A 14,641-nucleotide genomic window follows, 5' to 3' on the forward strand; every position below is an offset into this window, starting at 1 on the left:
GTAACAGGCTCCACATGCAATTGCGTTAGATATTAAAGGTTTTTAACAGTTTAGGAAAACACTCAGTAGATATATTCTGGAACAATTTTTCAGATTTCGAGAATTATATTCCATTAGAACTTGAAAACGAACATTTTGAAACGAGCAGTATTTTGACAAGGACGTTTTCAACACCTTGTCTAGAATAATCAAAGTAATCGGCAAAAAGGAATGATTAAAAATCCGAAGTATATGATTGCATTGACAAAATCCAAACTTTAAAAGATTGTCACGATGATCTAACGCGAGATCTGTGATTCGAAATCGATTCTTACCCTGAATTTTACGGGTCGCTCTGTTATGTATAACGTACGAACTGACTGAGTGGGGTTTTCTCCGCTTTTATCCAATATTCAGCAATATCATCTAGGGGGACACCAGAAATGGGATTCACACACTGTACCCATGTCGGGAACCGAACCCGGGTCTTCGGCGTGACGAGCGAACGCTTTAACCACTAGGCTACCCCACCGCCCCTGACGTACTGCGAGGTGGTTGTTATGTCTATACAGCATCGTACACAGAGATGCTCATCGTGTTGAGCATTGTACTATGGCATGTCTAACATGTTCACCTTCTAACGTGTGTGTGCGTGTGTGCCAGCTTGTACTAGTCTGGCCACCCCGCAACTTGAACCATCAACATTCCTTCTTCGGGAAAGAGGGATTCCCTTCAGGTATCATGCTAATATCTAAATGCGTATCAAGTAAAGAATCCTGCTGACATGCGTATCGTGTAACGTCCCGTAACCCGAGATGCGTATAGATCTATGCATTTGGAATACGATGTATTACATGGACCAATCAGTGAAACTGATCATCCGATCCTGTTAGTTGCCTCTTATGAATGTGACAAGCGTTTTGCTGAAGATCGATTCTAACCCGGATGTTAACAAGTCGTTCTGTTACTAAAGCTATTGGCAGATGATAAACATCTCTGTGTACGGTGATATACAGATTTATAGATCCCGGAGTTCGAACCACCAATGTTCCATCTTCGGAAGACAGGGTCCTTTTTCAAGTATAACGCTCATATCTAAATGCACATGTTGTAAAGAATCCTACTGTGATGCGCGTAACGTATCGTTCTGGAACAGGCATATCATGTTACGTGTCGTAATGGGAGAGGCATATCATGTTACGTATCGTAATGGGAGAGGCATATCATGTTACGTATCGTACTGGGAGAGACATATCATGTTACGTGTCGATATGGAACAGGCGTATCATGAACGTATCGTAATGGAACAGGCGTATCATGTAACGTATCGTAATGGGAGAGGCATATCATGTAACGTATAGTGATGGGAGAGGCATATCATGTAACATGTCATTCTGGAAGAGGTATATCAAATACCGTGTCATACTGGGAGAAGCATATCATGTAACATATTGTAATGCATGGGAGAAGCATATCATGTAACATATCGTACTGGCAGAGGCATATCATGTGACGTGTCGTACTGGGAGAGGCACACCATGTAACGTGTCATACTTCGAGAGGCATATCATGTAACGTATCGTACTGGGAGGGGCATACCATGTAACGTGTCGTACTGGGATAGGCATATTATGTAAAATATCGTAATGGGAGAGGCATATCATGTAACGAGTCCTACTTCGAGAGGCATATCATGTAACGTATCGTACTGGGAGAGGCATATCATGTAACGTGTCATACTGGGAGAGGCATACCATATTATGTATCATACTGGGAGAGGCATATCATGTAACGTATCGTACTGGGAGAGGCATATCATGTAACGTGTCCTACTGGGAGAGGCATATCATGTAACGTGTCGTACTGGGAGAGGCATATCATAACGTATCGTAACGTGTCCTACTTCGAGAGGCATATCATGTAACGTATCGTACTGGGAGAGGCATATCATGTAACGTGTCGTACTGGGAGAGGCATATCATGTAACGTGTCCTACTTCGAGAGGCATATCATGTAACGTATCGTACTGGGAGAGGCATATCATGTAACGTGTCGTACTGGGACAGGCATATCATGTAACGTGTCCTACTTCGAGAGGCATATCATGTACTGGAATGAATGTAAACCTGAAAAAGTCTAAAATAATGGTATTTCGCAATGGAGGACCGCTCAGGGATTATTAGAAGTGGTTTTTAAATGGAACACAAATCGAGGTTGTTAATATGTATAGATACTTAGGTATTGTGTTTACTCCAAGATTATCATGGACAAAAGAGAAAACCTGTTTATCGTCTCAAGCGAGGAAGGCCATATTTTCTATCAACAATTATCAAAAATGTTTTGGATATATTAACCATCATGAATTGTTTAAGATATTTGACTCTATGATTGCACCAATACTCTGTTACGGATCTGAAATATGGGGAACAAGCTACTGTAAAATTATTGAAACTGTGAACACCAGATTTTGCAAGTCATTTCTTAAAGTAAGTAAAACTACCAACAACAACATGGTTCTGGGAGTGTGGGAGAGCTCCCTCCAGTATCAATATAAACTCTGTCAAAAAGAAACGCAACCCCTGTCCTCAGATATGAAAAATTCGTTTGAATGAAGTTATTGCTTCCAAACTAAATTTTATTCGAATGTATTGAAATGATACACGTAATTAATGAAGATTACCATCCAAACAACTGCATTTGTACGCATAAGTGTATTTTATTGCTTATTCCGTCACAACGCATGAAATGACCCTCATGGTGACTTCGCACAAAAAAACACATGCAAATCATGAAAATGGCAGTTAATGTAGGGGTGTAAAAGCCCATGTGGTTCCGTATTATATTCATTCATTTGTCGCCGAAAGCTGCGTTAAAAATGCCACGATTGAGTGCTGCCGACCGAAATATCGCCATTGGTCGTGTTCAAGCCGGAGAAAGTTTTGGAACTGTTGCACGGCACCTAAATGTTCACAAAACAACGATATCCCGACTTTGGAGCCGCTACAACAACTTCAATTTGACCAACGATCGCCCGAGAAGTGGAAGGCCAAGAATCACGACCCCTGCAAGATCGGTACATCCGGGTCCATCACCTGCGTAATCGGCATGCCCTACCAACCGTGACTGCCACACAAATACCAGGTTTGAGGAGAGTGTCAGCTCAAACGATTAGGAACCGTCTGAAAGAAGCGGGTTTACGTGCCTGTAGACCAGTTGTTGGACCTGTACTACGCCCCTACATCGACGCCGACGACTCAGGTGGTGCAACAACGTAAGGATACGGACTTTACAAAACTGGAGGCGAATCTGGTTTTCTGATGAATCACGTTTTCTTTGCAACGTCACGACGGAAGACAGCGTCTGTATAGGAGACGTCATAAACGTTTTGCGCCCATCTGCGTCCGACAGGTGGACAGATTTGGCGGAGAAAGCGTCATGGTTTGGGGAACCATCTCATACAACCAGAAATCAGACTTGGTGATCGTTCCAGGGAACCTGACAGCCCAACGTTACATCAACCACGTGTTAGAGCTTCACCTTCTCCCGATTATTGACCAACAGACACAGATTTTCAACGGGACAACGCCCGGCCTCATACTGCACGGCAACAATGAACTTTCTGCAGAATTCCAACGTCAATGTCTTGCCATGACCCCTCTAAATCACCAGACCTCAACCCTATTGAACACCTGTGGATACTCTGGATCGACGCGTACGTCAACGTCAGCCGCCGCCACAGACGCTGCAACAGCTCGCCGTTGCACTGCAGGAGGAGTGGAGAGCCATTCCCCAGGAAAGAATCCGGCGTCTTATCCGTTCTTGTCCAAGGAGATGCCGTGCAGTGATTGCAGCGCGTGGTGCTCATACGAGCTACTGAGAAAGACGCCCCCTGGTGACAAACTGGTGTCTGTGAGATGACTTTTGAAATGACAATTTTAAACATGCCCATCTGGGTTATTATTCTGCCAAATTTCAGACTTCTGTCTTAAATAATAAAAATGCCGTGTCGTCCTAAAAACTTCAGATCAAAATCTCTAAAATACAGGGGTTGCGTTTCTTTTGACAGAGTTTATCTCAAGAGCAGTCAAGTACTGGTGCAGACTGATACAGCTTCCACGAAACAGACTTCCTTATCAGGCATATCTAATGATGAAAACTCTCGATGATAATGGTAAAACAACATGGGCTTCTCATATTAGGCTGATATTATTCCAATATGGATTTGGTTTCTTATGGATATCTCAAGACATAGGCTGTATATCCACATTCATGGTAATTTTAAGCAGCGATTCTATGACTGCTTCACTCAAAACTGGCATGCATCACTATTTTCGTCACCCAAATGTAAATACTATTCACAATTTAAATCATCTTTAAGCGTCGAACCATATTTAACCAGTGAATTGCAACCAAATCAACGTAAAATCATAACTCAGTTTCGGTGCTGTAACTTCAGACTCGCAGTGGAATGTGGCCGTCATACAAACACCCGTATAATGAACGTCTCTGCCTCTTGTCATGCTGCTGGCCTTGATTACATCGAAGATGAACTCCATATTTTATTAATATGTCCAAAATATTCCCAACAAAGATCTGATTGTTTTTCAATACACCTGACTCAACCACCGACAATTGAAACCTTCATCCGATTGTTGTCATCAGACAATATACATATTTTAAAATCATTGAGTAAATATCTTTCACAAGTTCCCCGTAGAAGGAATGATTATCTGTAAAACAAATCAATACTAAACTTTACTTAGCTTTACTCAGTATGTATTTACTTTTGCCAAATGTATGTATTATGGGCCTTGGGACTAAATTACCGAATAAACCTGTCTGTCTGTCTGTCTGTCATGTAACGTATCGTACTGGGAGAGGCATATCATGCAACGTGTCGTACTGGGAGAGGCATATCATGTAACGTGTCGTACTGGGAGAGGCATATCATGTAACGTGTCATACTGGGAAAGGCATATGATGTAATATGTCTTACTGGGAGAGGCCTACCATGTAACATGTCGTACTGGGAGAGGCATATCATGCAACGTGTCGTACTGGGAGAGGCATATCATGTAACGTGTCATACTGGGAAAGGCATATGATGTAATATGTCTTACTGGGAGAGGCCTACCATGTAACATGTCGTACTGGGAGAGGCCTACCATGTAACATGTCGTACTGGGAGAGGCGTCATGACTATTGTAACATATCGTACTAGGTGAGTGAGTGAGTGAGTTTAGTTTTACGCCGCACTCCGCAATATCCCGGTCTGTAAACAATCGAGTCTGGACCAGACAATCCAGTGATCAACAGCTTGAGCATCGATCTGCGCAATTGGGAACCGATGACATGTGTCAACCAAGTCAGCGAAACTGACCACCCGATCCCGTTAGTCGCCTCTTACGACAAGCATAGTCGCCTTTTATGGCAAGCACATGGGTTGCTGAAGACCTATTCTATCCCGGATCTTCACGATTCTCGTACTAGGAGAGGTGTTTGCCAGAATCCCAGTTTGACGCTATGAACTAAAATCCTATTCACGGCGGAGTCGCAACTGAGACGCTTTCTCTTACATAAATCGACAGATCAGTCTTCCACATTCTAATGCAGTGATGTAATGTTGTTCAAATGTTAGTCATCACCTATTTCCCTTTTGGCCATCGCTCGTTGATACATTGAGCAACGCCTAGCGTCGCACACATGTCAATTAGAACTCACATTTATACAAATCACAAACAGCATAACTCCATAATCATAAAAGTTCATTTTTTTATATCACCAAAAAATATTGTACAAGTGCAAGCTAACAGCCTTCCTGAAAGTCATCAAATACAATGTATCCTCGATTGTATTCATTACCCGTGTTTGACCGATACACACACGATACACTACAATAATACTGACTTGGGGACTCAGTCATGTGAACTAGGCAGGGTGAGGTAGACTGGTAGTTTAAGCTTTCTCTCGTCACGCCGAAGGTCCGGGTTCGATTCACCACATGGTGTTCCCTTTCTGGAATATTGCTAAAAGCTGAGTAAAACCCAACTCACTCACTCACTCACTCACTCACTCACTCACTGGAAACATTTGATCATTACCCTATATCTTTTCTATTTAGGTTTCAATGACGTTAGGAATAAAAGGGACATACTAGCCACATTTTCTGGTTAGTGTTTATAAATCCAAGACACTGGTTATTAATGTTTCCAAACTGAAAACTTGACTTTGGCTGGTGAATAGAAATACATCCTCGTGGTGTTTTTTGTATCGTATATATACCACCGAAACAACTGAAGGAACTACTGATTTGAATACGGCTATCGCTACGTGTACATTCACACAATACCATGGCATTTCATCTGAGCACAATACCCAAGCATAATTTAATTCCACATCGAGCATCTATACACCTGATGCGCGATAAACAGAACCCAAAGTAGTGTGCGGGCCAATAGGGGAACCTACTATCAAAAGCACTACTGACTCATTATCTCAATGAAGTCTATTGGCAGCGTTCGAAATACCTGCCTGCCCGACCGCCCGGAACGGGTTATTTTCAACACGGACTGAAAGATTCTCAAATTCACCTGCCTGACGGTCGGGTTAAAATTTAGACATGTACATGAAGTTAGTATTAGTTTTTTTTCAATATTTTACAAGTTTTAATTTAATTATACTAAGTAAATTAGTATTTTGTGGGCAGGTAAGTTTTGGTCAGGGCTGTCAAGTTTTACATATAACCAGCCCTTTGGAAATTGGAAATTTATGGGAGCTTCATATCCTGCTATTGGTGATGTGCGATGAACTTTGTCAAATCAGAAAGTGTAATTCATCAACTGTGGGACAAATGCCGCCAAACGGGGTGGGGGTTTGCGGTTGGAATCAGACCAGGTCGGGGTGGAAAGCAATACCTAAAGAAGATCGTCTCTTTACATAATTGCAACAAATGGTAGATAAATATATACATCAATAGGGAATTCCGTTCTATCTGAGGAGCATATTCCATCAAAATTCAGCTCTGTGCAGCCTGTCTAGTCCTCGAGCTGAGAGAGGAGCAGCCAGCAGCCATACACATGACCCAGACAAAATAACAGGCAATTCCAGGACAACAATACGTACGTTTATGTTTATTTGTTGTTTAACACCTCACTATTCCAGCAATATGGCGGCGGTCTGTAAATAATCGAGTCTGGATCAGACAATCCAGTGATCAACATCATGAGCATCCCTCTTAGGATACGATGACATGTCAACGAGCCTGACCACCCGATCCTGTCAGTCTTACGACAAACATGGGTTGCTGAAGGCCAATTCTAGCCCGGACTCTCACGGTACGGAAGTTAATGAACAGTATGTGAAAGGAGATGTGTATCTATGGTAGACAGCTCAAATATTGATCCTTACATTAATTTTACACCTTTACTCTTATTTCAATAGTTCCCTTATGTTCTGCCGGCAGTATATATACTCAGGGAAACAAATAAGGGAACACAACTTCATGGCTTCCTTAATGTATTCTCAGATTTCCTCCCACAGCGCTATTCAAAGCTGGTGATGATAACCGGAAAATATTAAAGGAACGCTTGAATTGTCCTGTGTTCCTTTATTTGTTTCTCTCAGCATATCACATGCACCCCGTACCACCTTCAGTCTACCTGATAAAGACTAACCCCACCATCAAGGCGTGGTCCGTCAATAGCACAGGTTATTACATTCACAAACAATGCCTTATCCGTGTCGACCACCACTTCAGATGCCGTGAAAACTACACTGCCGTTGGAGAAGAAGCGGCCGGTGAGGATGTCGTTGACGTAGCCTCCGATCTGGCTGTTACTGATGGTCTTCAGCTGGGACCACAGAACGTGGCTACCATCCGCCGACACTTCGAAATCTGACAGAGACAAATATAATTCATAGCGTTCGAGCAGTGAAATCAGCGAATATCTTAAGGTCTTCAGGGGCGGTGGTGTAGCCTAGTGGTTAAAGCGTTCGCTCGCAACGCCGAAGACCCGGGTTCGATTCCCCACATGGGCACAATGTGTGAAGCCCATATCTGGTGTCCCTCGCCGTGATATTCCTGGAATATTGCTAAAAGCGGCGTAAAACTAAACTAACTATCCAACTAACTAATTTACTTAGGAACTTCTATTTTACCCAGCGACGATGAAATATATCTTTCCTTGGCGTAACAACCCCATTCGTGAGTTTATCGAATTGGGCCAGCAGTATAACTTGGAAAAATATGATATTGACAAAGAAGCAGCTTATGGAGACTCTTAACTGAGGAACTAGAGTCTAAATTATTTGACGGTCTCACACAAGACTTACCACACATCCTTTGAAGTTCCTGAATACATCCTGATTCTTTCAACACATTATACTAATCTGGCACTATGAACGATATGTAACTAAAGTGCGTTGCTGTGTCATTCTTTTCAAACTGTATATTTGTCTTTCATGTTTTTGAGTGAAAGTTGCATTGAAGCATTATAATAAAATCGGGAACGTTCACACCTGTATGCTAGTTATCTACTAAACACAGTACTGAACCAATAACTCAACACCCTACTATGACGTCAGATCACCTGATGCCAAACCTGATGTTTTTGAAATGTTTTTTGGCTACAAATGTTGACTTATTAAAAATAATTATTCTTCAAGATATTTCTTTTTGTATGCTTTATCACTGATTTGATTTCAGATTTTTCTGTATATCTCCATTAAAGCGCTTCCATTTGTAGAAGCAGTAAGGGCACAGAGACACAGATTAAGCGAAATCACAGAGCTTGATCTATTTTAATACGCTCTACTACACTCTTACGACAAGAAGAAATTATTGGCTGATATGGTATATGGCCCCTTTGACATTTATAGCGCGTTGTATGGACTGCATTTACTTTAAACTGACTCACTGACATCAGAAAAAATACATTCTTATTTTATCTGGGACTGGGAAAGTTTGGAATGGGACAAATATTTATTATTTATTGTAGATTAACCAGAGGGAACCCTGTCGGGGCTGAATGAATGCTCATGAAACAATGTGTGCCAGAATGAGTAATTCCGGATACGTACCCTCAATGTCAGCTCCACTGACGGTGTCTTTCCCCAGTGAACAGAGGCCATAATTTATTGTTGTCCTGATCCTTGACCCACTCTGTAAGGCTGTCACGAACTCTCCGAATGTTTTGAGTCGAGTTAAAGAAGCCCCGTCAGCAAAGAATGAGGCAGAGACACTGTGAATATACACAGACATGGGAAATCTTTTAGGGGAGTATTTAAAAGGTTCCAGCAAATACTGTTAAGAAGTATTTGTGTGGCAATTGTAACACCGAAATAAATGTTTAAATACATACATATGTACACTGCGACTTGAGGAATAGCTCTATGAATTTGTATGAGCCATGTTGAATTCGGCCTGGAACGAACTTGGTTTGTAAACCTCGTTACACCCCTTTCCTTTTATACAGTGCTAAGACCACGCCGAGACACATTATACTTTGATGCTAGTATTTTGCGTTTCCAGCTCCTGTGTATGTGTACTCTATGTTGACTCTGTAACTGCTGTCCCCGGTGTGATACGAATTCGTGAAGGTCCGGATTAGAATTTATCTTTAGCACCCCATGCTTGTGGTAAGAGGTGACTAACGGGATCCGGTGGTCAAGCTCGTTGGTTTGGTTGACACATATCATCGTAACCCATTTCCTTAGATTGATGCTATGTATGTCAGTCACTGAAGTGTCTGGTCCACGCTCAGATTATATATGACCGCCGACGTTTAGCTGGAATATTGTTAAGTGCGGCCTTAAACAACCTGTACTCACCTTGGAGGGTCGGGACTGATGGTACAGTGATAGGACTGTTTGTGTTTCACTATCTGGTAGTCTGGTGAAAGAGTGGTGACAGTCAGCTTGACATCCCCTTCTTTGTAGATGAAACCCTCTCGGATCTGGACCTCCAGAGCGCCTGGGATATTACAGTAAGAGTGGGAGTGAATATTAACAGATTGTCAGTTACGTAACGCTAGAAGGCAATGCATTCGGGCGACACACATTTATTGAAAATCATATTTCTGGGTAAAGTTGGTCCAACCCACTTTTAGCTGATCCTGGGTACCACGAAGGCTATAAACATATCTTTTACGAATCTACTTAGCACTATTTCACTCGTTAAAAGTACTGTCACGGGTGTCTTACCAGAGTCATTTCTGTTGAAGCTTAACGAAGCATATCCTATGTACGGAGTGGGACCGAACGTTGGACTGCTGAAGTACTCGAATGTGTCCATGTTGCCTCCTATGTGGGTAGTACTATCCCCTGCAGCACCGGTCACCCTGCACCCTGTGGGGACGATGTAATACCGGACATCCTGGCCGGACACCAGGGCTTGGAGAAGGTCATCGAATGTCCTCAACTGGGTCCTTGCGTGACTCCTGTAGCGAAGGTAGACGTCTTCGGCCAGGCGAGGCATTGTCTTTGGCGGTGACCTATGAAATGAATGAATGATTTGGTTGGTTTGTATTTAACGCCGCACTCAGACATTCCAGTGATCAACAACACGAGCATCGATCTACGCAAATGGGATACGATGACATGTGTCAACCAAGTCAGCGAGCCTGACCCCCGATCCCGTTAGTCGCCCCGTTCTACAAGCATGGGTTACTGAAGACCAATTCTAACCCGAAATCTTCACGGGACGAATGAATGAATGAATGAACAGACATATTTCACGTTCAGTCAAACTCTGCCCTCTGACATACAGGATTGAAACGCAATACATTGAACGGGAGATATTTGCACTAACTGCAGATGCCTTGAAACCTACTAATGTGGCCATACCTTGTCTGTGTATCTATGATCTGTTTTGTCAGGTTGTAGGGCTCGGAGATGTACTTCACAATGGAGCCATTGTTGACGGCGATCCATGTCTCTCGTACTGTCAAATAGGAGGATGCCAAGTCGTTTGTGTCCTTGATCAAAATCTGAAAATGTTCAACCTTCATTGACCTCTTGTCCAGTTAGTGCATGATATCGCTGATCAAGCAATATCGAACATAATTCAATGGTTCGATGATTTATGTCACTGCTACAATAGAGCAACAAATCGGTATTAAAGTTATTGGAATCCGGGATACGAAACAAGACAAACAACAGAGAGAGAGAGAGAGAGAGCAAGAGAAGAGGGAGCGAGAGAGAGACGAGAGAGAGAGAGAGAGAGAGAGAGAGAGAGAGAGAGAGAGAGAGAGAGAGAGAGAGAGAGAGAGAGAGAGAGAGAGAGAGAGAGAGAGAGAGAGAGAGAGAGAGAGAGAGAGAGAGCGAGAGAGAGAGAGAGGAGAGAGAGAGAGAGAGAGAGAGAGAGAGAGAGAGAGAGAGAGAGAGGGAGAGAGAGCGAGAGAGAGTGAGAGAGCGAGAGAGCGAGAGAGAGAGAGAGAGAGAGTTCACCTAGACAATTATACAAAGGCAGCTGATATATATTAATTGTACATATTATCTCTCAACCTCAAGCAAATTGGTTTTGCTATGTTATAGCCTGACGATTCCCATTTTGTTTGACTTTTTATCTCGGTACCACAAAAAACCCGCAAATTCATCAATAAATGCATATGCAAGTAACACTGTGTGTGTTTGAGATAGGCAGAAGTCCGCTAGAATCAAACATAGACATTAAATTGCATACAAAAAGGCCATTTGAAACTACAATCGCTTGTTAAAGTGACTGTCCCCTTCATGTTTACTGAAAGAGGTTGTTTTGGAGACACTGCCCACCCCCCTTTCAGATGAGTCGAGATGACATAATCATAAGGACATAACTTATTCTAATGTTTTCACTTGTTCATAACAAGGGTTCAAACTAAATACTGAATGGTCACACGTGTGAGCTCTCAATGTATTGTAAACAGTGCCAGCTTGAATATCTGGACACAATGTTTGTGAAATCTTGGATATGGCTTTGCTAATGGTTCGTTCAATATATAATGGAGGGAGGGAGAGAGAGGGGGGGGGGGGGCATCTAATGAAAGGAGTATTTCGACCATGGGACATCGACAGTATCCAAGGAAAAGTCTAACTGCGGCCACTGATGCTTTTGCGATTTCTTGGGAGGGTGAGTAGACTGAAAGTAGATGTGGAAAAAAACTAAGGCAAGCTGGAGAAGATATATAGCGGAGAGCACGATTTGGAGCATTTCACTGACTAACTGAGTTTGGTTTTACGCCGCTTTTAGCAATATTCCAGCAGCATCACGGCGTGGGCGTGGGCACGAAATGGGCTTCACACATTGTACCAATGTGGGGATTCGAACACGGGTCTTCGGCGTGACGAGCCAACGCTTTTACCATTAGGCTACCCCAACGTCCCTTGGAGCATTTCAACCTCATTGGTTCATTTGTAATTGTGATGTGTTTGGGATTAAAGTCAATATGCATTTGGAAGACAATTCGAAAAAAGACAATTAATGCTGTCAGCAGCATTCTAAACAACTGGAAACAGAAAACTCTAACCTTGATAGGGGCTTAAAGGTATTAAACACGTGTTTCTTGTGGTGTTGGAAATTGACTCGTCAGATGTTATTTCCAAAGTAAAACCTTCCCGTCAATATAGCTTTGACACATATCAGTGCTTTTATGGTTATGACCACAACTGTTTTATGATCAGTTATATTTTTTTCAGCAGCAAAGAAATACGTTTACAGCTCGAGTATATAGAAGGAATAGCATTTCTTAATCATTTATGATGACCTTAAGATATATAATAATTAATATAGGCCATATTGCTCAAAAGAACAATAACACTACAAAGTATATACTAAAATGGAATTAATATCGGTTTTAATGTATTTATACAACTTTAACTAGTTTCACTTGTTGTGCAAAACTGTTGTTGTCATGTCCATTGAACTGAATTCAATTGTTAAAAGCACCCCAGATTTAAGCCAGGCATGTCTCTTTGTGCAGTAGTAAGACGTTATTAAGAGACAATCTTATGATCAACGTATTAGAGAAAAGTGGTTATTTTGAAAACAGTTAAGCCCTTAGATACATTTTCGCAGCTATCCTGAACAAATTCTTTGAATGACATTTTAGATGTAGGGACATACAATACTGAACAAACTTTATGGACTTCTTTTGTTACGTGAGTGCGACGTGTCGATACAGATGCTCGTACCGTTGTCAAGCAAGAAAGACTGTACAAAAATGTGTACGGAAACGTCGCATGATTCATGCTTGAAAACGGAACAACAGCCTGTATGGAAACATCGCATGAATTATGCTTGACGACGGTACAATAATCTGTATGGAAACGTCGCATGATTCCTGCTTGACAACGGGTACAATAATCTGTATGGAAACGTCGCATGATTCCTGCTTGACAACGGGTACAATAATCTGTATGGAAACGTCGCATGATTCCTGCTTGACAACGGTACAATAATCTGTATGGAAACGTCGCATGATTCCTGCTTGACAACGGGTACAATAATCTGTATGGAAACGTCGCATGATTCCTGCTTGACAACGGGTACAATAATCTGTATGGAAACGTCGCATGATTCCTGCTTGACAACGGGTACAATAATCTGTATGGAAACGTCGCATGATTCCTGCTTGACAACGGTACAAGAATCTGTATCGAGACATAATAAAAGAAGTTGTTATCCATAAAGTTTGTTCAATATTGTATCCTGAATAACTAAACTTTGTCCACCGATCTCTTTACAAACCTTTGCTCCATCAATCTCCGCGAAACACGTGTTGTACATGTGTGATTTGAACAGGTCTTTGTCCGCTCGGTACCAGTACACGTCGCAACCTTCAATGTACGTGACGTCTTCCGTTGTCAGGTTCTTGAATAACGGTGAGTTGGGCGACGCGTGGGCGAACTTTTTGGGGTCTTTCAGTGAGTAAAATTTCAGCTGTATCCTTCCTTCTTCGTCAACACCATAACTGTAAATCCTCTGACGATCAAGATGAAACCTGTCCCCATCGGTGAATTCCTTCAAGGTAGAAGTTGGTCCTTCCACCCAAAAGGGCACCACCTCGGGTGAGACGGATATTGAGAGATGCACGTGTCTGTCCTTTTCCGGTATATCATTCTTTATGTCATTCTCATACTGAACAGTGTTGTCATAGAAACCAGGAAAGATGGCAGCTAAGTACTGCAAATCTTTGGTTATGTCGCCCTTCACTGTAAGGCATGCAAACATCAACAAGACGATACGTGTCAGGTCCATTCTGTTCCGCAGCAAATGAAGGGGAGCCCTTGGAGATGCTATTTATGGGAAGATGTACTGCATACAGCGGTTGTCTCCCTTTCACTCTCTTGGATGTTTATCTGATACAAACAAACAGTACAGTGTGCTATTCATAGCGGTAAAAAGAACATACTGACGAAAGATTCATAAGTGTGTTGACACTTTGTACAATTTGTGCTGTGTGTCCCGCCAGATAACATTATGAATGGCACTGTGACCTTACTGTCACAGAAATCAGCACTGAATGATGGCACACTCTACTGAACTACAATCTCTATGATTGATTGAGGGACAGCCAGCTCTGGTGTCAGGCCATCGCGAAAGGGTCAGAGTAGAAATAGAGAAGTAGGCCAAACCGAACATAAGGTTTGTCCTCATCTTTATCTGGACACGTTCACCCTTCTCCTG

The sequence above is a fragment of the Haliotis rubra genome, unplaced genomic scaffold (assembly GCF_003918875.1).
Source record: "Haliotis rubra isolate DU_JTF1 unplaced genomic scaffold, ASM391887v1 Scf625, whole genome shotgun sequence".
NCBI lineage: Eukaryota > Metazoa > Mollusca > Gastropoda > Lepetellida > Haliotidae > Haliotis > Haliotis rubra.